The sequence below is a fragment of the Corvus hawaiiensis genome, chromosome 4, assembly GCF_020740725.1.
Source record: "Corvus hawaiiensis isolate bCorHaw1 chromosome 4, bCorHaw1.pri.cur, whole genome shotgun sequence".
NCBI lineage: Eukaryota > Metazoa > Chordata > Aves > Passeriformes > Corvidae > Corvus > Corvus hawaiiensis.
In genome coordinates, this window is record NC_063216.1 from 19,481,689 (window position 1) to 19,509,668 (window position 27,980).

General features: G+C 45.1%; 1 long non-coding RNA gene across 1 annotated transcript; it reads left to right on the top strand.

The window, feature by feature from the left end:
- The first annotated feature begins 1,549 nt into the window (after positions 1 to 1,549).
- LOC125325297 lies at positions 1,550 to 27,980 on the top strand. Its single transcript, XR_007203259.1, has 5 exons — positions 1,550 to 1,709; positions 12,758 to 12,841; positions 13,712 to 13,789; positions 27,191 to 27,341; positions 27,894 to 27,980. It is a non-coding gene; the product is annotated as an uncharacterized LOC125325297 (long non-coding RNA).

Below are 27,980 nucleotides of genomic sequence, written 5' to 3' on the forward strand. Positions count from 1 at the left end.
CACCCTTTTCGCACTCGCTCCCCTTCTTTAGCTGAGCTGCCTCACCCTTTTTAAAGCATAAATAGTTAAATCAAACATCGCGGGGATGTGCGCGGGCTGCGCTCCCGCGGAGCTGCCGCCGCGGCCGCGGGGGAACCGCGCTCCCGGGACAGCCGCTCCTCCTTCCCAGCCCTGCAGCCCCGAGGGAAGGGGGCTGTGCTGCTCCCAACCCCACCGCAGCCGCCGGGTGGCAACACCGCCGGCATTATTTAGGTCTTGGGACACTTCTGCAGGGCACCAAGTCGGTGTCACGGCTCCTCACCACGAACCCGACGCGCGGTTATCGTGTAATCGATAATATGTAATGATATTTTATTGGGCTCTGTTGGAGACCGCTGCAAAGCTCTTGGGGTTTTTTAATAAATCCTAAATTCGTCATCACTCCTCTTTATTTAATTTCTTTTCCCAGCAAATCCCAGAGAACCATCAGGAAGGTGCTGCGGGGACAGGATGGGCTTCAGCTTTGCAGAGCAATAGACAGGGTGTGAGTGCGCCCGGCAGCCGCGGGGTTTTTGTTTGTTTAAATGGCATAAGTATTCCTTTGCAGTGCTTGAAACCTGAAGGCTGGAGTGTGAAACATGAGAATCTGAAAGTGAAACCGACTGGAAGCCAAAAAAGAATCGGATGAACGTGTTTCCACTGTCCAAGCTGAGGAAAGCCCTGAAAGCAAACAAACACCATGAATAATAAAATGTGCAATATATTTGAAATAAAATTATTCCAGCTTCAGTCACTGGAAATAGTCTATCTTAGTGGTTTGGGGGTTTTAAAATATATCTGGTTTTTAGCCATTTAAAGGTATATTACGTAATTCCATGCTGTAAATTCAACAGGAAAAACATGATAAAAAATATCTTTTATTTCCTCTTGGTTTTGATTAAAGACTAGGAAAGGATTTGAATAGCACAGGATCTGCTGCGTATCACCCATGTATTTTCAAGGAGTATTTTAAATGTACAGGTAGTTTTCAACTCTAAATAACTGTAGGGTAGCAGCTTTATGATTAACAGCTATATCCAACAACATAAGTACTGAGCAGGTGAAACATACCCTGTAATAAAACTATTCTTACCTTTAAAGGGTGATTTTATGCAGGCTCAGTAGTTAACAGCATTAACTATTGTATTCTGTGATTGATTAACATATTTTTAATAATTGCTCCTTTCTGTTTCGTGCAAAGTTTCTTCTTTAACCTTTCTCATTCCTTAGTTTAAGCTTTTTCAGAGCAGTAATTAGAAACTGTGTTTGTGCAAAGAGTGCACGACTCCAGTCAGATTTCTTTATTAGGTGGGATGGGAAAGGAGTAAAAAAAAAGCTGGTCATGTACATGGGACTGATGTCTTATGCTGGAAGACTCGATAAATTCATCACATTTAGCCCAAAGAATTCCCAGGTTGACATTACTGCCTTATCTGGAGCACCGCGTCCTTTGCTGCTGCCGCGCTCCTCTCCTGGGGGGGCAGGGTGATAAGGCTGTGTTCGTTTACTAGAACAAGGAACAGGGAACAGGTGCCTCCCACACGTCAGGAAGTCAATGGAAAGTGACATTTTTTACCCTGGCATGCAGAACTGTACAGAAACACCGTCATTCTTTTCTTGGGTTTGGGTTTTTTCTTTTTGCTTTTGGAGCAGATATTTGAAAGAGCAAGCACGATTCTGATAAATTACAGGTATGAACCACTGATATCTATTTCATCATTAATAATATGGTAGAATCTGAAGGTGACAATCCCCCCTCCCTTTTTTTTCCTTTTCTCCTCACTGCCTATGAATCAGCTTCCTTTTCTGCTTAAAACAGCTTTGCTGTTAACCTCTTGCATTCCCTACCTGCTGGCATGTTTGTACCAGTCCTTAGTTCAAGAGTGGCTTCAACATAAATGCATGAGGTTTTTTTTCTTTTCAGACTGTTAGGAGAGATCAATAAAAGACTTTCTGCCCCCAAATCTTCAGCTGAGCTCCAATATTTAGAGCATCTTGCTGTGACATAGCTTCCTTCCTTCTTTCAAAAGCAATGCTCAGACTTTTCTCTGTGGTCTCTCAGGTGGTTCTGCTCTAACTAAAACAAACGTGGCGCTTCAATTCCATTTTATTTGCTTTCTGTCTACACTGAGGCAAAGATTTTATATTTCATACACATGTGTAGCACGCCCAGATCTGTACAAACAGGGAACAGGAAAGCAAGATGTTAAGAGGAAATTGCTCCTTTTATGGGGATTTGGGAAGGGCATATCTTAGTTGTCTTAACAGTGCTGTGAACTGCTAAATAATCACGGTATTTACTCCCAGGAGAGCAGCTGTATTTGAAAGGTAAGTGCATTGATTCTGTTAATCTGCAGTGAGAGAATTATCCTGCCACAGGTTCCCACACTGAATAGTTTGCTGAAACATATGAGGCATATATTGTCTGGCAAAGAACGAGATGTTTTATATGGAACTTCATCAAGGTGGGATTTTGGTTTGGAAGCCATGTGAATGACTGTGGGAGGGGGATAAGCTGGACCTCTCATTGTGTGCAAATGTGTAGAGAACATCCAAACTCTGAAAACGGGAGGATTTTTAAAGGGAAGAACAGCTTGTCTTGTTACCTCTGTGAAAGCAGCAAAAATTGTCCATGAAGAAATATTTGGCTCTCAACCAGTATTTTGGATGTCCCCTTTGCATTCCAGGGACAATCTCTAGATCTGTTGACTTTTGTCTTCTTAACATGATCAGACAAACAAACAGAATAAACTTTTATTGCCTGACAAAGAGACAAACACATAAAACCCTCAAAACAATAATATCACAAAATAAAATGGTGTAAATAAATTCTCTCTACTGATGTAAATTATTTTACTTGTTAATTTCCTCTTCCAAAACTGCTGAATTAAAAGCTGTTCCCATGGATAAACTGTCAGGATATTTTACTATTCGGCTCTGTATCGATTACACCTACACCTGGGAAAATTAATTGCTTTTAAAATATTAATAGCCTAAAATGCTACATTGCATATAATATTAATGACCACCTGAACGCAGTGCTATCATTTGCTTTTTTTTTCTCTCCTTCTCTTTTGGGAATGCAGCATTTTAATCCCATAACGGAGTGTTCCAACACCAGTGTGCTCCAAAACTATGCATTTTATAGTGGTCAGATTGAAGCATTTTGAAAGGTGTTGCTCCTTCTCACAGTGGCACTTGCAGCCAGAGCCTTCAGTCACTGGCCAGGTGCCACATGGCTTTTGAATAAATGGCTTTATTGAGAATTCAGACAGCGTGGGCAGTGAGAAAACCCTGTCACCCATGAGCTACTCAGCATCCCTGGCTTCCCCAAATCATTCTGCTCAGCACTGCTGCCCGTGGTGAGGCTTTGCTGGGCATTTGAGTGAGTGATGGGCAAACAGGAGCTCAGGGACTATCCCTCTGTGCAGGGGGGTGACAAACATCTTTGTTCCAAGCTCAGCCCTCAGCTAGTTCAGATCTCAGCTCCCAGCATTTACACGCAGGCAGGTTTTGGCTGACTGAGGTGTCTTGCTAGGCATGATCAAAGTCACGTCTGCTTTGTCTGAGTTCCATCCAAAGTCTGAGGAGGTCCTTGTTTGGTCTGGGCAAAGCTCCTGATGTGGGTGAGAAGGTCGTTTGGGCAGAGACAGGAAGGCTGGTGAAGTGATAGCTGCCCTCCTGGTGAAGAAATTCTCAAAGGTGTCTGTGAAATCCACTGCTGCTGCCCCTGGAGAGCTCCCAAATCTCCTCCATCACTCCACATGGGCAGAACACTTCAGCAGCAGCTGGGCAGTGGTGAGGGATTTCTCAAGGGCTGCGTCTCTCCAGGGGTGTCTGAGGAAATGTCCTCCCCTCTCTGCAGCTCTGCTACCTCACCTTGGCAGCACCTGGCTTTTTACTCTCAGCTAAGAAACCCTCTTGCTCCACTGCTGTTTTCCCTGAATCTGGAGCTGGAGTTAACTGACAGACACAACTTCCTGTGCACGACCTTATGCTGCCTTCCAGATGTTTTACTGCATGTAAATATACACAGGTCTGAGGGAAACATTGCTCCTATAAAGAGTTAGGTTGGAAGACATCTAGTCCAGTCCACTGCTCACAGCAGGGCCACCTTCCAAGCTGGATTGGGTTGCTCACGGCCTTGTGCAGCCAAAGTATCCAAGGATGAGGATCTCACAGTCTCTCTGGGTAACGCCTCAGTGCTGCACCAGCGTCAGATGGAAGAACCTTGTAAAGAACCTTTGTTAAGAAAGGTTAAGAACTTCTGCTTCTCTGTTAAGAATCCTTGTGGCTGGTCAGAGTTTGCCTGGCTGTAATTCTTGTCCATCCCCTTGAAATCTCCTGAGTATCTGAAAAGCAGAAGGAAGCAGTGGTGGGTGCTTGCTGGCCACTGTCATAATTTCATATACATAACTCAGGATGTAGCATGCAGGATCTGTAGTGTGGCTTTTATAGGTGAATGGAAATTGCCTTAGTAACTAAAAAAATCACTAACACATGTACCACGCTGCTCTTCTTCATTAAAACCTCCAGATCTCCCCCACTGGCTCCGTTCTTGGTCCTTCCTCATCCCTAGTGGTGGAAATCTGTACCCCAAGCAAAACTGTTGTGCTGTTGTCTCTTTTCTCTGTGTGCTGAAACTCTCGCCTGGGCTTTCACCTCATTCTGACATGGCAATAACCTCTTGGAGCAGGTTCCTGGGGTGATGTTGGTAGCTCCTCATGCTGTCCTTCAGCTCTTCCTGAGGTACTGTCTGCTGGCTGGGTTGGAGCCCTTTTGCCTGAGCGGGTTCTCATGCCCAGACATGGATTGTTTCTTTATTGGGTTTCAAATTTTTATTTAGAAGGCTCATTGATGCCAACCACCATCCTCAAAAGAGAACCTTCCCACAGGTCAGGAGAGCACCATTTCTGTTTTACAAACATCTGAGGCTCTGTGCTGTAGAGCAATGTCTTACATGAGCTCCATGGCACATCGTGAAGTGGCACTGCCTTTCCAGTGTAACAGCGGTTCCTGCACAGAAACACCTCCCTCATCAGAGAGGAAGGTTTGTTTTACAGATGATTTCCACACTTGTGTTCTAGCACCACCTTCTCTTGTGCCCCTATCTTACAAATGTTGCACTGGAAGGAAGGGAGGGCAACTGGTTTCTCTGTCTATGAATAGATGGACTATTAGAGACTGTTGGCACCTGAATGGGCTTGTTATCTTCAGATAACAAAGGAATTGCTCCATCCTGGAGAAGGCCAGGTTATGTAGATTCTCTGGGGGTTGAGGGACAAGCATTCCCTTAGAAGCAGGGCTAAGAAGCCATTTGCAAGGAAAGCTTGGGAAGGTAAAAAATCAAGAAGGGAACACACCTCTGCAGAAGAGAATCTGTTTTAATGAGTCAAGTACCTGTGAAAGGGAGCTACAGAAGAAAGGCTTCAATTTGATGTGATGTCCAGGAATGAAGTAAGGTTGTCCTAAGAGGATTTGGAAAGGGGCTGGCAAAGGACAGTGAAGAACCAGAGGCAGGGAAATGCAGATAGGCTCTGCTGTTGCATTATTTGGCTCTATAGATTTTCTTGCACATCTCAAGTAAAGCGTGATCATTTTTACAAACACAATTGCTCTGCTATGTATTTTAATAGCTATTTATCCCTGAGGTGGTAAATTATAAAGTAGACGGCCTGCAAGGGTGGGATGCAAACAGAAATATGAGTTGGAACTCCTGGAGAGCTGGGAAAGCCCTGTTGCTGGCTGTGGGGTCTCAGGAAAGAGGACTCAAGGGAGGAGCTGTGTCCTGAGAACACACTTAGAAAACTCCTGTTCCTGGGATCTGTTTGGTTTAAAGCAGCATAAAAACCATCTGCCATGTCCCACACACAACCCTGTTATGAATAATCAAAGTATTATATGTAGGGTTTGGAAAGGACTCAGCAGGTTTGGGGGACAGAAGTTTGGGGTTTTTTTTCATTTTGTCCTTTTTCCTGTGAAAGTCAGGGACACATTGATATCTGCTGACTCCAGCACTTAGAAGATGGTTCAGAGATGGCTTGGAATTTCCAAACCCTGATGGGAATCAGAGCATATGTCCAGAAAAGCATTAGATACCCAGAGAAAGTTAGAAGTAGAAGTAATTTGGTTTATCTTTGGAGCTGAATAGTAATTATAATGTTTGCTGACAACTTTCTGATGCTTATTGTAACTGTAGCTTTTTTTCCCCCCCTCACACCACAGAAACAGCATATTCTTGTCATGCAGCTGTTGCTTACTGTGTCTTCCTTCTGCTTTGGGTGGATTTTCCCATGTTCATATCCGTAGCTTTTGAGTCCTTCTGTCAGTGAACAGCTGCAGGCTGATACTAGATAGAGCTGGATTTTTTTCTGTATTCACACACAAGCAGGCTTGTGAACAAAAGATTTTTAAGGGAGCTGATAAATGAACAAGGTCTTTTGGACGATGCAATGTTGCTAACAGTGCGGACAATGGAAATCCTTGTACTTGTCCTCACTGAAAGCCAAGGAAGACATAACTCAAGCTGCTTTATCTGTGAGCCTCCAAGCTTTTCCCTACAGGCTCCAGAGAGGATGTTCCCTAATGGACTCATCTTTCATGTGACAGAAAGGGAAGTGCTATCTCCCAGCCTAATGCTTGCCTTTCTATCTGCCATTTGACTTGGATGTGCCCTTCTGAGGAGAGCCCCTGTTTTTAGAGCTTCAGGGAGGATCGGGCCTTTCCCCGGAGTTCCAGATGGGGCACGTGCAAATCCCAGAGCTTCCCTGTGCCTCCAAGGGAAGCAGATACACTTCTCTGGATGGATGTCCATCTCAGCCCTGCTCTGAGGCTGGACTCTGTGCACTTTGCCAGCTGTTCAGCTGCTGGGCCCAGCCAGGCACAGTGGCTGCCATTGTGTCCCGAGGGGATGGGAATTGGAGCGTGTGTGGGGAAGTTGAATGTACATTTGTCCTGTTCCTGCAGCTCTCTCACGTTTCCTTTGGGTTCTGCCTGAGGACCCTGGGGACAGCAGCTTTATTTGTTTGTTTTTCCTGCGTCCTTAGCTTCTTTTTCCATTCTTGAAGTAATTATTCCACTTATATGAAAAAAAACATTTGCAAATCAGCAGCAATGGACCCATTTGGCTGCCACCATCCAGTGTCCACTCTTGCACACAGGAGGACAAGGGGGACACAAGGATCACACAGAGACAGATCCTAGTGCAATGGGAAAGGGCACCACGGGGAATTCTCTGGCCATCTCACCCCAAGGAAAGTACAGGAAGTTTTTTGAGGAGGAAAAGGAGAGGCCAGAGTGTTCAGCAATGGCTTTGGCACAGAGCTGGCCACCCTTTGCCCCCTCTGCCAAGGGGCTTTGCCAGCATGGACATTTGTGTGTGGAGTGTGGGCTCAGGATGGGGGAGGCAAATACAGACAGATGGACAAGGGAGGGTAGAAGGGTTATGGCCAGCTCTGCTCCCTGTGTCACAGCTGCTTGGGACACTGCCAGGGTGGGCTCTGGGGTAAGCAGGGGGAGAGCCAGGGGGAGCACCAGACTCAGGCCTGACACTAGAACACAAAAAGAAAGCAATAAAAGAAGTTTGAGAATAACTGGAGACGAAATACAGGGCTAGCTGTATCCTTGGGCTGAACTGGCTCAGCTGTGTCTGATTGTTTTCCCACTTTGCTTCATCTGTCTCTTGTCTCAGGTGCAGCATTGCAAGGTTAAAAGATTGGGCCATTGATTTGTGTTTGAGCACAGTCAGACACCTGAGGAAACACTGTCCGTGTGCCAGCAAGGAGATCCAGGCTCATCTCCACTTCTCTTAGGGCAGCCCCAGTGTTACACACCTGTAGTGAAATATGTGAAGGCTTCCGTGGCATTCTCCCTCCTACAGGTGGTAGAAGGGCTGAGTGAAAGCATGACATGATTTTTAACAGCTTTAGACAGTGCAGCCTGCCCTGGGTAAATGTCAGCCTGCCCAGACACACTGCTTTGTTGGGGTAGGCCTGTGGGCACTGTGGCCTTGTGGAGGAGAGTCAGACTTGTGGAAGGTTTATCCTGTGGTCAGCTGGTAAAAATGCAATAGTCTGGCTGAGTTAGCTCTTGTATGAATTGCCACAAAGCCAGAGTGCCAGCTTCTGCTCTGGAAAAGTTATTCCCTCTCTTCATCCCATCAGTGAGATCAGCACCTGTAACTGAGTGGGTTGAGGAAAAGAAACGTGAAGGGGTAAGTGGTATTTGGGATACAACTGGTCCACTTTTGGCACTTTCCAACAAATGTGCACTTTTCCCTGTACTCATCTTTGCACAAGAAGGTGCTGAGCCTTTTCACCATCCCACAGACCCTTCCATGCTGCTCTTGTCTCCCTTGGCCCCTACAAAGACTTGGCAGTGGCAATGCCCCCGGTGTCCTGTGAATGCTGCTCAGCATGCTGGATGGTCCCAGCTCATTTCTTCCCTGGGCTCCCTGCCCTCCACTGCAGCCCCACCTGCTGCCCCTCATTGTCCTGCTGCCTGTGTGGCCAGGCACACAATGGGAGCCTGGGCTGTTGTTTCCAGCCCCGCAGGGACAGAGCTCTCCAGGCAGTGTGGATGAAGTATTCTAAGAGAGGGGTCTTATGCTGGGGACATGTTGCTCGACCTACCTAATTGCAAATATGCTTCCTCTGACACTGAGAATGGAGGAAGGGGTTCCTTGGAAGCTTTTTGTTTTTTATTCCTACTAATTATGGCTTAATACTGTGGTGGAAGCATGGATGGGGTGTGAGTGACGGGAAGGAAGCATATGGGACCTCAGGCACAGAAGGAACAGGGCCAGAGAAGAAAAGTCAGAGGAACAAGAGGAAGCTTTTCTTGGGGGAGAGAAGGGGGAGAGAGTAAAATGTGTCCGTTGTGTGAAAAGTGGAGACCTGCAGGAAAAAGCAGGGCTTAAACTGTGCCTAGGGTGCTGTGCCAGCAGGAGCTAAGCTCCAGCAGTGGGGACTGATGGAAAATGACAGCTGCAGTTTAAGTCAGGGAGGCTTCAGGGCCATCTCCCACCGCATTTTGACAGGCTACAGTGTGGTACTGGCCCACAGATACTGCACCATCTCAGCTGGCACAAAGGGGAATTAAGAAATCTGGCAGTAATCTGAGTAAACCCAGGAGCTGAGGTGAAAGAACACGTATCAGAGACAACCCAACTGCTATAAAGGCTTTTAGTTAAAGACTTAGAGAAAACAATGTGCCTTGGAGAGATTGCTCACACAGTGACTTAATATTTTGCACTGAGGAATTATTACTATCTATAAAAACTTTTTAATGGGGACAGTATTTTGTAAACAAGAGGAACAAAAATTTTGCTCTAAAAACTAGCATGGGATTAGAAGGGATCACCTTCCTCCCCAAGGCAAATCCTTTGCAAATCACAGGCTCCTGAGCAAAGGTGCTGAGCACAGAGGGGTTCATCCACCATTGATTTCCAACAACCATCAGAGCTCAGAAAATTTTTCAGCTTTCCATAAGAAAATCCTTCATGAAAACCCCCCAAAAAGGCATGGGAGAACAGTGTCATGGGAAACTGATCAAGGACTTTGCTGAGATGGTCTGCTCCTGCACTAACAGGGAGTTTTACTTCACTGTTGTTCCTTAAAAGTGGTTCTTCATCAAACAGCTTCCAAACTTTCTAGTTTGTTGGTTTTGTTTGTTTGTTGGTTTTGTTTGTTGTTTTGTGGTGTTTTGTTGGTTTATTTTTTCCCCACAAAGAATTAACCCAGCAGAAATACTCAGAAAAAAGTGACAAATAAAAAGTTTTCAGTTCCAAACAGAGCTGGAGGGGAAGTTTCTGATGAGGTGGAAAGGGAAAGGCTGTTTGCAAGTCTCTTGGAGAGCAATAGGAACAGTATGCACTGAGTATCAGAATATTCTGAGCTAGAAAGGACCCACAAGGATCATCAAAGTCCAACCAGGTAGCATGGGAATTGCTGGCAAATAAAAAATGAGACTTTCTTGTACCAGGCATGTAGACAATCATATCAGTAACATCATATTAGTATTTGTTATCACAAAGATAAAAAGGTGAATACAAGGAGAGAAGGACAGATCAGACAGTTTTCATTAGAAAATAGCAATCCTTCAAAATATTCTTTTGTAACCTGGTTTCAGTTTCTCTGAGATTCCATATAGGAGAACTCAGGAAAAGGCCCAGTCTCATTTTTAAAATAAAATGGTGTCATTTTTCTCTTTGAAAAAAACTCTTTCAATGAGACTTTATATTGAATCTGTGTGAGCCTTTCCTCAAAGAAAATCTGAACATGAACTAAATCCTCAGGACTGTTCTGAAGAACTTTACCATTGCTGATGAAATTTTTGTCTGTGGAGAAATGTGGAATTTTTAGTCTCCTCTCTGCTTGAAGCTGAGCTGAATTTGGGCTTCCAAAATCCTTTTGTGTGAGTGGAATCTACACACAGCTGCTGGATATGTTTCATTAAGAACCCTTGGAGCATCCATGAGTCCTAAGAAGATCAAAGATGCATCATGGGGGAAAGTTGTGGAAAGATGTGGGGAATAGAGCTCAGTCAAGGTGCTGAGCAATCTGGTCTCAGTTCAGCACAGCTTTTAGCAGCTTAGTTTCATTCTCAGTGACTCAGTAACAATTTACATGCCCGAAGTTAAGCACCTGCCCAGGGATTTTGCTGGATTGCACCCCTGGGATGAGGTCTGCTTTTAACTCATCACTTCCAGACCCTTGTCCTCCTCAGTTTTGCTGCTCTAGTCCAGATCCCCACTTGATTCTTCTCCCATCCCTTATTTTCCACATCCCAGCAGAAACTCCCAAATACCTCTGCCTTTTCTTTTTAATTTTTTTAATTCCACTTGTGTTTGTATTTATTTCAAATTTATTATCAGCTGTAACTTTCATTCATGCACACATCATCCATCCATTCTTGAATGCAATTTAATAACACCGGAACTAACTCTGATCATTTTCACACCTCGGGAATGAAACAAACAAAGCCTTTCCAATATGATTCATTGGTTTTTGTCATTTCCCTTTGTTTCTGTTCTTCCAGCCTGTTTGCTGCCCACATGTTAGTTGTTTTGGTTTGTTTTTTTCTCAAGCCAATTTGGACTAATTTCTCCACTGTTAGTTTCATAGGACACAGGATCAAATATCTTGGTAAAATCCAAGCACATTGTATCCTCTTGTATTCCCTTCACCCCCTAATTGTGTAATCCATCCACAAATTAATCAAAGTTATCTGGCAAAAACCAGTTTTCTGAATCTCTTGCTGCCTATTCCTCATGATTCACTTACCCTGGAGATATCTAAAGATGTACCACCCCCATCCTGCCACACCATCGTTGCTTCCATGCTGTATTTTGGATAGAAGCTGGACTTATGGGATGAGGGGGGCCACCCTGTGTTATGCTGGGCTGTCCTGGGAAGAAGGAATGCTGCTGGGAAGGGTGTGTTCCTGGAGGCACAACCAGATGAAACAGTTCCCTGCCAAATGAGCAGTGACTGGGAGTGCTTTCACATGGTGTCATCCTTAGTCCGTGGTCCAAAGGGCACTTTGAAAAGAGTAGGCACCAACTCTTAAGCAGTGAGAGGAAAGCAAACAAAATCACCGATTTCTTGGACATTTGGGTGTCTCACTAATGGTCTGAAATGTCCCAGCTATCAGTCATTTGGATAGGCTGACAGTCTGCTGTTTAAACTCTTACACCTTGGAAAACTCTGGATATCTCATCCAAGGCCCCAGGGCAGCATGGGAGAAGGGGTTTGTCCCTCTGCCCCGCTCTACTGAGACCCCCCTGCAGGGCTGCATCCAGCCCTGGGCCCAGCACAGGAAGGACAGGGAGCTGCTGGAGCCAGTCCAGAGGAGGCCACAAAGTTGGTAAGGGGACTGGAACACTTCCCCTATGGAAACAGGCTGAGAAAGTTCACCCTGGAGAAGGTTGTATGGAGACCTCATAGAAACCTTCTGGTGTCTGAAGGGACCTTTTCATCAGGAACAGCAGTGACAGGAACTTTCACACTAGTGGAGAGTAGGTTTAGATTGGATATGAGGAATAAATGGTTCCCTGTGAGGGTGAGGAGGCCCTGGCACACGTTGCCCAGAGAAGCTGTGGCTGCCCCATCCCTGGCAGTGTCCAAGGCCAGGTTGGACAGGGCTTGGAGCAACTTGGGATAGTGGAAGGTGTCCCTGCCCATGGCAGGGAGGTTGGAGTTTGATGATCTTTAAGGTCCCTTCCAACCCAAGTCATTCCATGCTTCTGTGGAATTAGGTGTGTTGGAGTGACCAGGCTCTGAGTTATCCCTCACTTAGAAGGGCTTTTTAGGAAAAGGGCCACTGCAGTGGGAGGAAGGACATCCTTGTAAGCCCATGATGGAGATACATGTGTTTGAATCAAAAGGGTGAATGTATAGTGCTGCAAGTGCTGAGGAACAGAAAAGATTACATGGAAGGAGAGAATGAACTTTAACAAGGAGCTACCGCAACAAAAAACAACCCAAGCAGAAAAATGAGAGTTTGAAAATAATAAATATATATTTTTAATAGCTAAATTTTTGTTGGTTTTCAAATTGGGGTCAGGGGTGTGATATAAAACCATCTGGGAGAGGAAACAATGAAAACCAAAACTAGATGATCATATATCTGGCATTTTGTACCATGAGTTTTCTCCATGTGTGTGGGTGCTCCAACAGAGCTACTAGCATTGCATACTTGAGAGCGATTCAATGACCACAAAATATTTCTTTTATTCCAGCGGGAAAAAAAAAATAAATCTTGCTGAGATTTTCAAAACTCTCTGAATCTTTCCAGCAGGCTTCCCAGCACTGCTGTGTTTCAGGTGAGTGTGATTTTGAGATGGCCCCATATGCTTTGACTGGCAGAGACTCCACATGAAACTGTGGGGCATGTTTGCTTCCTGGGAAGGGGAGTTGAAGTCCTGAGGCTGCCATCTCTCTTGGACCAAGAATCCCAGCCATATAGTGGAGTTTTCCCTTTAAGCAAGGTGGCAGGAGGGCAGGGATGGGTGGCCTGTAGTGATGAAGTAGCTTGTGAGCTCCTCCACTGCCACTTCCCAGGAAGCAGAATTCTGGCACCATTGAAAAGGGCTGGTGGGTACTGACCCAGCTCAAAATGAAACATGCCTTTGCTTACCTGCCCCTAAAAGCCCCGCCTGGACGGATACATTGTTGGCTGCTCAGTGAAAGCTGATACACAATCAATACCTTGTAGCCTAAGTTTGCCTTTCATGGACGGGTTGCACCACTCAACCGATAGATACAAGATATTTTCTGGGAAAAGTCACTGTAAACAGAGCTATACTTCTCCATCTCATTTTGGGGATACATATTTCATTATCTTAGGAACTCATGGACACTCACAGGTTTCTGTAGAAAATACATTTGTAGAGTTTTTACTGCACTTCCTCTACACTTTTACCAAATTGAGGTGTTTATGCAGCACAACCGGATTAGACCTACACCTAAACCAATCCCCCCATGACCCAATCCAACCTGGCTAAATCCGTTTCACTCTTTTGGAGAGTATTGGATTTGCTTGTCTTCCTGAGGCTGCCTGGTTGTTTCTCCAGGAGGGAATGGGAATAGACTGGGCTTAGGCTTTGTGTTTGCTTTCTGCCCAAGGAAGAGCTTTGTGTGCTTCAGAAGACCCAAAGCTCTATTGCCAAAACATGTTTCTTCTTTATCTCCAGTTTGGTTCATTAGCAGTCTCCAAGGATAAACCACTGGATTTCCAGCATGCCTTTCCCCTGTTCATTGCCAGCACTAAGGTAAATATATTTTAACCTTTGTTGGTTTTCTTTTTCCTTGTCAGTGATCAACCAGCACTTGCAGGAATTTCAGAGAAAGCAAGGCAACAATTGATCTGAAACTTTATGTTTCTGCCTGACACTACGCTCTACCTACAGACACCTGGAGCAGGTGACATGAGAATGACCCCAGAGAGGGAGACTCCAAACCCTTCTTGGGCAGCTGTTCCAGGTCTCTGCCATCCTCAGCATATAGAAATTCTTCCTCACGATGAGGTGGAACTTCTTGTGTTTAGTTTATGTCCATTGCTCCTCATCCTGTCACTGGGCACCACTGAAAAGAGCCTGGCACCATCTCGACACCCTTCGAGATACTTGTGTGTGTTGATGTGATCCCCTCTCAGTCTTCTCTTGTGCCAGTGGTGAAATTCCTGTGTCGGGAAGGGAGCCAGCACCAAGGCCTGACCCGGCAGGAAGCTGTTCAGTTGTTGCAGATGGACTACTTTGGCAGCAGTTTAGGTCATGTGTGTCCTGTGTCCCCCAGATTAGTTCCTTGGGAGGTCATCTGAGCTCCAGAGCTTGTAGCACACAGACCTTGGCAGGCAGGCCCGGTGCAGCAGAGGCCTTTCCCTGCCGCCAAGCTGTGCTGGTCCTGACGGCTTTCCTGAGACAGGTTAATGAAGCACCTCTGCATGTGAACTGTGAAATTACAGCCTTTTAGAACCCCAGCTAACCCTTTAACAGCCCCAGTGCCCTGTGGAAAACCCCAAAGCATCTGGCTGATGGGTGTTTGCCTTGAGCTTGTAGCTGAAAGGAGAGGAAGGACAGATGGCGGCTCCACATCCCAGGGTAAGCTGGGGCAGAGCGGTTGGGCAGGCCAGGCCTGCACTGCCCCTGCCTTTCGGGTTTTTTGGGGCTGTTGTTCACTGCATCCCTCCTTGCTGCACAACCCTGCATTAATCTATTGCACTGTGGCTCCTGAAGGCAGCATACTGCTAGTATTAAAAATAAAAATAAATCCATGCGTCCATCCTGGGGTTTTATACCCAGGGAAATGCCTCTGGGGCCAGACTGAGTGGCACTGAAACTGCACCACAACTGTGAGGAGACATGTGTCCTGCTGCCCTTTCCAAGCACCCAGGGATAACAGGCACTTGTGCACAGTCTGTGTGTGTGCTGGATGGCCCAGGGCAGTTTCCATGGCTCTTTGTGTGCAGTAGGTGTCATTAAGAACTCAGCATTTGCCCCCCTGCCTCGCCTGGAGCCCTGGGTGGTTACAGCTCCCAGGTGCAGTGGGATCAGGAGTGGCCTGGTGTGATGGACTTAAGATTTGGAGGGAGATGTGGATGTCCTTTCTCTGGTTAGAGATACTGGTCATGAAATGTGTTGCATCAAAGTGTCCATGCCAGTCAGCAACATCAAATCTGATTGGAAAATATTTTCTATGAATGTTTTATCCCAACTTTTACTTCTACCACCTTAATGGTGAGGATGGGGGAAGTGAAAGAATGGTGAAAGTGCAAGGATCTTACAGGGCAGGGTAGACCAGCCTGTGTTTCTTCCTTCATTTTTTCTTTAAAACATGGCTTTTCCCACTGTCAGGTTACCTACAAGACCAGCAATCTCAAACCTGCTCAGTTTTTGTGTAGGCTGACTCAAGAAACGTGGTAAAAAACAGTGTGGTGGCAGCTACAAGTCTGAGTCAGAAAAATTGGTAAAATCCAGTATTAAGACATAAACTGAGCATTGCACATCTTCCTCCATATAACAGATCTGAACTGTCTTTGAACAGCTGCAAATTCAGATGAGCCTGATCCTTTCCCCTCTTCATGACGAGGGGAGGAGAGGGCTGTGCTGATCTTTTCTCTCTGGGTGCAAGGGAATGGCTTAAAGCTGCATCAGGGGAGCTTCAGGCTGGATGTCAGGGAAATGTTCTTCCCTGAGAAGGTGATCTGGCAGTGAAAGCTCCCCAGGGAAGTGGCACCAAGCCTGATGGTGTGCGAGGAGCACTTGTACAACATTCTTTGATACACGGGTTAATTTTTAAGCTATGTGAAGTCTAGTTGGACCTGATGATCCTCACAGGTCCCTTCCAGCTCAGGATATTCTGTGCAGTTGAGTTCACTTTGAATAACCAAACATTTCACCCGGAAAGAACTAAGGTGTGCAGTGGAGTTTGTTGTGGCTGACTCAAAAATTGCTTATCTCCACATAAACCCCAGCTGTTGGGATATCAAACAGCAAGAAATAGGTCCAGAGTGTTCACTACAGCTTTGCCATCTTTCCTTGCACTGAGAACAGTCTTGTTTCCACGTTGGATTAATTTTTACCCATTCTTTCTACTGAGGGCATGGAGATTACAGAACCATCTTCTCATTATTAGTAATTACTACTAATTTCATAACTAGTAGAGATAGAGAGAAAAATCCTCATTCTGAGTAACATATGCATAAAGAGGACTAAAAAGATGAAATTTGAGTGATGAAGGCTATAATTCTTGTTTTTCATGGGTGAGACACAAGGCAAGAAAATCAGTTGATTTCTCCCCTTCCCAAAATCATATGGATAGTGGATGATTTTTTTATTAATGGCCTTGGATGCCTAACCAGACTTCTGAAAGGTTGGCAGAGTCCAAACTTCCCTCAGGCTCTTAGTCCTTTGTCTGAAAAATGTGTTTTGAAGAATTTCCGACCTGATTTTTATAGGTCTCCATATTTCTTTTTTTTTGTACTTCATTAACCACCATGAAATGCTCAGGTGGGACAATAACAGTAAATGAACCAAAATTGTCAACTTTTGTTAACATCAGAGCTCTCAAATATAGAAAGATTCCTAAAAATCTGCAGAAAGTTGGGACATGGTTAAAAGCTAGACACAATATCTGAGTTGCCACCTGGAAAAGCAATCAGGAATGCGGCTTTCTGTGGGCAAATCCAGCTTCCCTCTGTACATGAAAGCAGCACCTTGAAATTACTCTGAAGCTATAGTGATGTCATGAAAACAGAACATAAATTCCTTGGTTAATCTAGGTGGTCAATTGGTGTGAGATTTCATGTAAGCTTAGTTTTAATGCCCTTTGACATTTGTTTTGCAGTTTGGATTTTTTTGCGGGTTTTTTCCTTTTTCCCTTAAGGCTCTTACAGAAAATCTTTGAAATCAGATGCTGTGTGAAATTCAACCCCTTCTGGGTTTAAATTTATATATCCATCTATATATGGATATTTTTCTTTTTTGGTGGACTACATCTATACAGAAACACATAGTCAATTAAAAAAGGTAATTGTCCTGGATGCTGAGTTTTTATGGTTTAACAGCTGATTTAAAACTGAAATTGGATTTCCTTCCACTTCCAGCCATTATCCATGGCGTAACTAAGCAACACCACCCTCATGTTATTGATGGGGCTGAGTGCACACAGATCTTGCTGACTGGGATAGGTATAACTACACCTCTCTTTAACTGGTAAGCCTTGGGTTTCACAGCACTGATTTCCTGCTGGTGCTGCTGATGCTGTAGATGCAGAAGCATTGATCTGGACCTCTTTGGAGGTGTGTCCTTCATTCTGATCTGTGCCTTTTCTGGCAAAGCCTCCCTTTCTTTCTCTTACATGTCTCTTCCTCAAAACTTCATTTTCACTGTTTCCAAAACTACATTTCTGAGTACAATTTACTCCTGCAGCAGAAGTAGCAGAGCTGGAGGAAGAAAACCAACCTAATAAAGGTTTAAACATCAAATGGGGCAGAATTAAGGCTGATGTGGCTGTAAATGTTTCTCAGATGGGCAAAGGAGCTGGTGAAGGGTCTGGAGCACAAATCTTATGAGAGGAAGCTGAGGGAGCTGGGGAGGCTCAGCCTGGAGAAAAGGAGGCTCAAGGGGAACCTTCTCACTCTCCACAACTCCCTGACAGGAGGGGCAGCCAGGTGGGGGTCAGGCTCTGCTCCCAGGCAACCAGTGACAGGACAAGAATAAATGACCCTAAGTTGCACCAGGGGAGGTTTAGATTGGATATTAGGAAAAATTTCTTTACTGAAAGGGTTGTCAGGCACTGGAACAGGCTGCCTGGGGAAGTGGTGGGATCACTGTCCCTGGAAGTGTTCAAAAATGTGTGAATGTGGCACTTGGAGACATGGTTTAGTGGTGAACATGGTGGTGGCTGGCTTAATGTTTGGACTCAATGACCTTTTTGATTTTTTCCAACCTTAATGATTCTGTGATTCTTTGGACCGCAGTGTTGACATGGCGGGAGCTGCCATGAATGTGCAGATGGCAGCAGCAGCTCTAGGTAAAGTGTGTAGGGCTGTCTTGGGAGAGCTGGGAAGATGGGAAGGGAATTAATTGATGCTTCCAAGCAAGTCATGGAGCACCAATGGCTTTGTTGATAGCTGTGGGAGGGGAGGAGTAAGTGTCTGTGTGAATTGATGGCCTGAAGATGCATTTCCACTGTGGATTTGGGCTGGAGCTATTCTGTTCCACCTCAAGTTGCCTCAACAGAGTGTTTGGCAGGCAGATTAAAAAATTAACTTTAAAGACTGTGGAGGGATGTCAGTCAAAGGTGCTAAAGAAAAGCCATGTGCTGCTTCCTGAGAGTGAGGATGGATATCCAAGTGTGACCACAAAGCCTTGGCATTGCAAGGGTTTGAGAACTGTGCCTCTCCCCCAGGAAAGAGCAGTTAGGGAAATTTAATTGTGTATCTGCTTGCACTGGAGTCAGTGGCGGCATTCCCAGGCTCAGCAACTGCTTATGTACTGTCGACTGATATCCAGAATTCATCTTCAAGGACCTGCCTTAAAAGAGGGAAGGATGTAGACACTCTACTAAGTATCAGTGGGATCCACAGAAGAGGTCAAGCTAAGACAAAACACACTCCCAGGATAAGGTCTATCTGTCTGAAATTCTGACCTGAGTTTTCTAAGCCCACTAAATGGATGCTAATGCAAAATTCCATGCTGGCTAAATGGATTTCAGTTAATTTTCTGCTATGAAAGCATTTCAATTTTAACAATAGCTGTCACTCCCAATATAATACAGAAATAGTTTAGTAATATAGGCCTTAAAACACTACTCTGATAAATATTTATGTTACTTATTTTAAGTTAAAAGCTTGGTTATGAATTGTTTTCATTCCAGCAGTGTAAACATCCTTCTAGAGTCTGCACTGTAATGTTGAGATTGAAGTCGCTTTCCCTATTTGCCTTCTCTTATTTTATCAGTGCAAAAATATTCCTTAGTGGAGTCTGATAAAAGTATTTCACTGTACAAAGGCCCTTCTTTTCTGTACAATACAGAAGGGAAAAATAATGTTAGGTACTTTTTTGCAGTCAGCAAAAAAGCATCAGTTCTTTGTCAGATTTTAGTTTAGTTTAAACAGAAATTGGAATACATGAACATAAAACACAGGCCTTCTGTGCAAGGGGCATTTTCCTGGTGATAAATGGATTTTGGCTATTGTTTAGTTAATGTTTTATGCTTATTTAATAATGGAAAGCTTTATAAAATGAAAAACAAAAGCTATTTAAGGTGTGTGAAGTGAGGTACCAGCACAAATAGCCTCAGCCCTGAATTGACGAGCAGTAATAGATAAACAACTGGATATGGGGTTTGAACTGGAATCCCAGCCATATTCTTGTGGTGAAAGGGAGGGATTTGAATGATGGCAGCAGAATGCAAGCCTCCCCAGTATCATCAGAGTCTGAAGTGGCTGTAGAAATTCAGGCAGTCATTTAATAAAAACACCTCTTTTACTATGGAGGCTGTAAATTATACAAGCCTGTCAAGTTACAGCTCTGCCTTTGTGCCCAGCATGATTGTAATGTTCTCAGTCCATAATTTAGAAAAGGATTAAAGTTCTCCAATGCTCTGCTGTTTTTACAATGTTTTGGTGATAATAAGATTACCTCAGCCTCCCTCTCTCATGTGAAAATGTCTCTAAAAAGACATACCATATTTGAAGGTGGGGTTTTCTCACACACAGATGCATATATTTGAGAGGGAGAAAATACATGACAGTGGTGTCTGGCATCAAACTCATTGTGGGGCTGGAGATGCCTCATTACTCATGGATGCTGAAGGCACGCAGCTGATGTATGGATGTACTCTGTACAAGTGCTACTGAGTCTTTAAGGTCATGTCAGCAAGGTTTCTGTTCATTAAAGAAAACGTTTCAAAAACAGTTTTTAAAAAGCTCGTGGAACAGCAGAGCTTTTAGAGGACCTATTCCTTGGAGAGCCAAGTTTCTTTGATTATCAGGGATAATTACTGGAAAAACCTTAGAAGGACCAAAAAACTACCAGTGTTGTCTGTCAGAAAGTAAGAGCAAAATAGATTTTCTACCTGAATTAAATCATGCTTTTAGAAGCCTGGTGTCAGTGGGTATTCTGGAGATGGCAGAAAATTACACATGCTCTGCTGGTGGTCTGGAAATTCCCTATTTTCAGCTGCAGGAAGCTCTGAGTTCTCTATCATCTGCCTCAGCACATCAGGTCTTCAGTTCGCCACGGCTTAGAACTTGGCTGCTGTGCCTTTTATGATGAGGAGGTATCTTACTTTTGAAAAAAATGGGAAAATATTCCCCTGACAAGCTTGTGGTTTGGGGTTGTTTTCAAAGATGGCACCCAGATATTTGGCAGAGGTCCTGTGGAAGACAGATTAGACAGCAAATGTGCCGGAGACTCAGGCAAAGAAGTATGGAAGACAAAAATTTGTCATATGCTGCTTCAGTATTCCTCTGATTACCTCTACCACATACCAGACATATTTAGGTTTCAATTTCCTTGCAAAAACTCGTGTTAATAGCATTTGCTTGAATTATTTAAGAAAAGGAGAGGATTCTAGAAGACATCAAAGCCCGAGTCCTCACCTACAGTCAGAGCCTACAGCCTGTATTATAGAAGGAAAAAAAGGCCACAAAAAAAGACATTAAGTTCTTTGTCTTCTAAGACCCAGGACCAGGCAGCTCCCCTGAAGTCAGTCATTATTTCAGCTGTGAATGACCCCAGAATGTCATTCTGTCAGGAAGGCTTGACTGTCATCCATGGACATCTTGATCATGCCTCCCTTTCCCTTCACCCTGCTGCTGTGAGGAGGAACTGAACAACATGAGCAAGCTGCCTCAGAGGAGGGGTAGGGTGGATATCAGGAAAAGGTTCTTCCCCCAGAGGGTGGTGGGGCACTGAACAGGGTCCCCCGGGAATGGTCACAGCCCCAAGGCTGCCAGAGCTCCAGGATTGTTTGGACAATGCTCTCAGGAATGCACAGGGTGGGACTGTTGGGGTGTCTGTGCAGGGCCAGGAGTTGGGTTTGACAATCCTTCCAACTCAGCATATTCTGTGATTCTATAATTCTATGAATGTGGCCACCTTTATTCCCCAGAACTACCTCCAGGCTGGATCACGTAGATAAATGTGGTATCACTGGCCTGTCGTCAGACATAATTTCACCCCCCAAAACCCCCAGTCCTCTCCTCTGGTGTGGAGCAGCCAGTTCTCAGAGCTGTGCAAATGCCCACTTCAGCTGTGCTGTCCTGGCTGTTCACTGCACTTTATGTGCAAATGCTGGGAAAAGCTGAGGTCTTCAGTGGACCACGACGGAATTGGACAAGCTGGAAACCGTGCCCACCACCTGGAAAAATTCTTCCACGAGCACTTCAGATACCTCACATACTCCAAACACCAGTGTCTGCCTCTAGAGCTGGGAATCTCTGGTGGCCGTGGAGAGGCCTGGAAAGAAAACAGAGATCACAGGATGGGTCAGGTTGGAAGGGACCACAGAGGGTCATATGGTCTCACCTCCCTGCTCCAGCAGGGCCATCCCAGAGCACAGGGCACAGGATTGTGTCCAGATGGTTCTGGAATATCCCCAGTGAGGGAGACTTCACACCCTCTCTGGACATTCTGTTCAGTGCTCGGTCACTGCACAGGACAGAAGTTCTGCCTCCTGTCCAGGTGGAACTTCCTGGGATCAGTCCCTGCCTGTTCCTCTGGTGCCATGGCTGGGCCCCCCAGAGCAGAGCCTGGGCCCTGCTCGGAGCCCTCCCTGCACACAGGGACACACAGGGCTGAGGGCCCCTCTCAGCTGGGGCTCCTCTCCAGGCTGGACAGCCCCAGCTCCCTCAGCCTTTCCCTGTCAGGGATGCTCCAGGCCCTAAATCATCTCTGCAGCCTCCACTGGTCCCGCTCCAGGAGTTCCCTGTCCCTCCTGTCCTGAGGATGCCAGGACTGGACACAGCACTCCACATGTGCCTCCCAGGGCCGGGCAGAGGGGCAGGATCACTTCCTGACCTGCTGCCACTGCTCTTCCCAGTGCACCCCAGGACACCTTTGGCCTTCTTGTCCCTCAGGTCACTGCTGGCTCACAGACAGCCTGTTGTCCACCAGGACCCCCAAGTCCTTCTCGGCAGAGCTGCTTCCCTGCAATCCTGTGCTATGTGCTCTGGAATGGCCCTGCTTGAGCAGGATTGTGGGACCAGATGACTCCCTGTGATCCCTTCCAACCTCAACCTGTCTGTGATTCTGTGTGAAGGGAGGCTGAGGGCACTGGGTTTGTTCTACCTGGGCACGACTCAGGTGGGTCAGGGCAGCCTTCTCCCGACTAAAGTGGAAATTTAGAAAAGGCAGAACTGGATTCTCCTCAGAGGTGCATGGAGAAGGGACCAGAGGCAAGGGGCACATGTTGCAACAAGAAAAATTCTGATTTTTGATTGGGAAAAATTCTTCCCTGTGTGAGTGGTGCAGCACAGAAGCAGGAGCCTAGGGAAGATGAGGGATTACCCACACTTGGAAAATGACCGAGCTTGACTGGATAAGGCCTTGTGGGATCTCATCTAGCTTTGGAATTAGCCCTGCTGTGAACAAGGGGTTGGACTATGGACTTCCAGAGGTGCTTCAACACCTGAATTGTTCAGTCAAAACAGTGTTAAAGTTTCAAAGTTCATGCAGGCTGTTCCAGCTTCTCCAGAGCCACTTTCCACCTCGTGTTGCTGCTCCAGGGGTTGCTTGATCAGCGTGTGCACCTCATGATATCATGAGAAAAAGAAAACTTGCCTAGTCCCCCTGGCTGTTCCTGAGTAAAAGGTTATTCTTCCTAAACAGTAAACTAGGAAATTATAAAACCAGCTCAATTTTGTGTATTTCCTTGTCACCCCCCCCATCCCCTGCTTCCCTCACCCCGAATCTCTTGAACACTTTGTTCACTCAGCCTCAAGTTTCCTGAAAGGACATTCTACCCTGAGTTAATATCATGCCTGTGAAAGTTCAGGCTGATTATTTTTCCTCTAGAGAGGGAGTCAAAATTGGGCTTATAATGGAGGTCTTGTTTCAAACAACGATGAAAGAATTTAGCATTTCTGACATCAGTGGGGTGGCACAGGCGTGGAGTCGCATGCGAGCGGGCGGGGGGAGGTGGGCTCTCCTCTGCTCCACTGGTTTTGTGAAGGACTCTTTCACTGGTGGAGGTTTATCCTAACCCACCTAAACACATGTACATATTTATTTGCTAAAGCAAACCAGGCTACAAATAGGACCAAAACCCACATTTAAACGTCCCTGCAAGCAGCCCCTCCACGACAAAATCTTTCTCCAGCCCTGCTTAAGAAAAAGCGTGGGAGAGTTTATTTTCTTCAGGCTTTACAACTCATTGTTTTCCACAAAAGCACCCCTCTGCTTTTCCAAGAGTAAGAATAATTCTGTGGCTAGAGCATATGATGAGGACTCGGGGTTTTCTTCCCAGCTGTTGCACAGACTTCTTGTGTGTCCTTGAGTAAATCTGATTAATCTTGCTGCACATCTGTAAAATGGATGCACTGCTCTTTCTCCTCATTTACAGAAGCTGCTGTGAGCCTTTTAGACCTTTACAAGTCAACTGAATAGAAATGGAAAGAAATAGGCATGAAATTTTTTGTACAAGTGCTTATCAAGGAAATAGTGGATTTCTTTTCTTTTTTTTTTTTTTTGCCAGCATATATTTGACAGAGCTTATTAATTCTGTACAAGCTTGGCTTGTACATTTGTATCTAAATGTGTATTTGCATTTGTATCTAAAAAGCTTACGGGTTTTTCCTTCCAATCTAAAGGGGATATTTCTTTGAGTGAACCTTATTTTTTTTAAAATGAAAATGAGAACACTAGAAGTTACTTTCTTAAATAAAAAGGAGAAATGTTCATTTTGTCAGTATTATGTATTATTTTTAAAGGGGGAAGTAGATCTTCCCGGCCAGCTATAAGCCACAGGTTTTATGGGGAAAGCAATGTCGTTGTGGCTGAGTGCAGGCACACCGAGGGCTGGGAAGTGACTGGAGACAGGAACACCCAGCTCCATCCCCACATGCTGGTTCAGTGGGCAGACAGGCAGGATTTTCTCATGAGGTGGTGGAGTCCCCACCCCTGGAGGTGTTCAGGAAATGGCTGGATGTGGTGCTCAGCGCTCTGGGCTGAGTGTCAAGGTGGTGAAAGAGGCCAAAGGTTGGAGCTGCTGCTCTTGGAGGTCTTTTCCAGCTTTAATGGTCCTGTGATTTGTTTTATCCTCAGGGTCCGTGTGCAGCCCTGTAATTCACCATCCACATCTGAACCCTGCTGTGAGGAGAGACAATTGCCACCTTCCTTTGTGGTTGTCTGTCACACTCACCATCCCCATCCCTTGAGTACTTCAAAAATATTGATGGAAATATGTCCAGGAGAAGGCATCTACCACCACAGGCATTTTCTGCCTGAGAGCTGAAGTTACAAAGGTGTCTCCAGATACGTGGTGTCCTTTTAGGGTTAAACCTGGCTTGAATTGGAAGGAGCTACATATGTAGAAAAGCAATATAGGATCAATATATTCAATCCTCTGCACTTTAAAAGTATAACAACAACAATTCATTATGGGCCAGAGTTTTTCAACTGCCTGGTCAACTTCTGTGCCTTGCTTCCAGCTGTTCATAATGTGATACCTCAGAGGGACTTGGTTTTCTGTGTGCTGAATATTCACAGCTGAAACTGAATTCTTCTGACAGTGGGGTTCCTTTCAATTAATTCAAGATTAAGTTTTGAAAATAGTATGCAGAATTACTAGCTGAATTGAAATATCAATAAATATTTTAAAAATTCTGCAATCATCCTAATTTTCAATTTATGTTTTCCCTTCAAATTCTTTTATAATAATTTTATCAGGCATCATGTGGCTGAAAACATTAGTAAAAAATGGGAACAGCTCAGTAGGATCATGCAACTTCTAAAAAAGTTTTTAAAATTAATTTTTGAAAATTATAAACCACTTACAAAATTGCGAGTCTTAAATTTTGCATATTTGTGATAGTAAATTCCCACTAATTTTGTCAAACCGTGATCTGCACCCTGCACTTTAAAGCACATGAAAAATTACCAGTGCCAAAAGTTCAGGCTGCAAGTATTTACGGGAGTGGCTGAAAAATGAGATTTAGGAAGTAGTTCAAGTTCTGTTCACATTTTTCAGTTTTCATTCATCTCCTGTTACATTTCTAAGCTTTCTCATCAACAGCAAGCACAGATGATTCACTAAAAGAGTACGAGTGAGTTGCTTATGTCACCACATATCTCCAGGAGCTGGAAATTTAAACAGAAGAGTATCATGGAATCATGATAAATCCCATTCATTGGCAAAGTTAATTCAATGCAATGTGTACCTGTGTCTAACAATTTAACCCAGTACTGTACAGAGATGATCCTGTTCCTGCTGACAGTGATTACAGAGTTGTGCAGGAGCAAGATGGGAACATGGAGAAAGGCACAGAGCTGTGCCAGGGGAGAGTTAGACTGGATATCAGGGAAAGGTTCTTTCCCCCAGAGGGTGGTGGGGCACTGAACAGGCTCCCCAGGGAATGGTCACAGCCCCAAGACCGACAGAGCTCCAGGAGCATTTGGACAGAACTCTCAGGGATGCACAGGATGGGATTGTTGGGGTGCCTGTGCAGGGTCAGGAGGACTTGATGATATTTGTAGGTCCTTTCCAGCCCAGGATATTCTGTGATTCTATGATTTCAGGCATGGTTTTCTGACAAAAATCCCGACTGAAATATGTGTGTCATGGGTTAGATTCTGACTCCAGACTAGGGAGGTGATTTGCGTGCTTTGCATTCCCACAGGCTTCTCGTGTGAGCCTGGGCTGTCAGCCCTCTCAGGTGGTACCTTCCTGTTTTGCCTATGGTGACAGCCACCTCTGGTCTCACAGCAGGTTTTCAGGATCATGGCAGTTCCTTTCTGAACCATTCCTGGCTTTTTAATGTCCTCTGAACTAGCCCGGACAGTAGCACCACATCCTCCTGTCAGAAACTGACAGACATTGCTGATGTGTTGAGCCCAGATGTGCAAAGCTCACCACACCAGCAGATCCTCCACCCAGGTGGAGCTCCAGGGAGCCCGTCTGGGTGCTGTAACACTCCCAGGGCCTTTTTCCAGCATCAGAGGCTCACAACATTTTAGACTTTTCCTTATTTTGACAGCCAGCAACTTCCAGGCCTGGAATCTGTTTGTTTCTTTATCAAGCCGGCTAATAAATGGTGCTGCACTGCTAAATCTGTCTTCTTCAGCATCTTATGATTATATCAGCCTGTCTTAACCCAGCCAAGTATATTTACATGAAATAATGGAATGAGTTTTGCAAATTTCCCCCCCTCTTTTTTCTATATATTTTAAGTGACTGTCTAGCCAAGTTCATTTCCTCTCCTGTCTGAGCCCCTCTCTGAAATATATTATCCCACTTATTAGAAGCCAATAGCACTGTGCTTTGCTTTTCTTCCACCCTCTCAGAAGAAGGAGCATGCAGGGGATGCTTGGATTAAGTGAGTGGGGCACCCCAGAGCTGGGATTCTTTATGAATGAGCTCACATCCTCTCTCCGTATGATAAGAGGAATGCCGTTTGCATCCCGGAGCTTGCTGCATAAACACACACACACTTGGATGGGGGAGCATTTAGCCTCAGCAGAAACTGGGATATCCAAAAGATTTCAGGGACAGGGGATCATCTGCTGGCCCTCTGCTTGGACAGACTGCGGCCACTTCTTGGTGGCCATGGTCCCTCATTCCCGGTGAAATCCATCCCTCCCGGGAGGGGGAGGGCAGGAGGGGAGAGGAGATGACAGATCCCTGTTTGCATTCTTCAGAGGGAGCAGCTGCAATTGTCTTACTACAGTATGTCAACATGAAATTATGACAAATCAGGCCGGGATGGACCGGCAGATGAAAACAATAAGGAGGAAGCAGAGCAGAGGGAAGCTGGGAAGAATGAATGACACCTAAAACTCAAAAGGCCTTTACCATCCTGGTGGGAAATGCCTTTGGAAATGTAATAGGTCTGTAAGAGGACTGAAATCTGTGGGTATGCCTGGAAATGACTCCAGGAGCATATGCTGAGTTTTCAGGTTTGTTTAAATCTGCCTCTAAAATACTTTTCCTTTTTTCACATTCCATAGGAACCTTTCAAAAATTAACCTGAGAGCAGCTGGAAAAGGCTAGTCTGACACCTTTTCTTGTGAATGGGACACAGTCAGGATTCCCACAGTGCCAGCTTATTACCCAACACTCTCACATTCTATGTGATGCCAGGCTTTGACCTTGGCAAAGGTAAGGAAACCTCTCTGGCCTCCACAGTTACACAGTTTCCTTTATTTCTTTACTTTTTCATTTAAAGTAGTGCTGTTTGGTAGCAAAGGGAGAACTACCAAGAGTAAAGCTTCATCTTCCTGTCTCCTTTCTATCTAATGGAAGTTCTTGAAATGGGATGCAATGAATGTTTCCTTTATTAAAAACTGAGCCTTCTCCAACCCACACAGTTTCACAACACTTGATAGAATGCACATTTTTCCAGTTTCTTTTTTTTTTTTAACAATGTCCAACAATTAAAAATAAGTCACTGAAGGGGCCATATTCAGCATTAATTGGGAGCAGTTCCCTCTGATCCCAATAGGAGATGCATTTACTTTCACCAGAGCTGGATCTGCCAGCTTGTGGACACCTCAGATTTAGGATTGTCACCAGTGTCTGCTAAGAATGGCTTATAAAGTTCCTCAGGTTTGTGAGTCTATCAATTTAGTGCTGTGCTGCAAAAGAAAGAAGGGAAAAGGCAGTGAACACAGGATCTTCCCCTAAAAGCTGGCTTTCTTTCCCTTCACCCAGGTTGTGCTGCCTCTCTGCCTGCTGCAACTAGCTGGCACCTCTGAGGAGGCTGCCACGTCACACCTTGCTGGAGTTGGGGAGAATGTG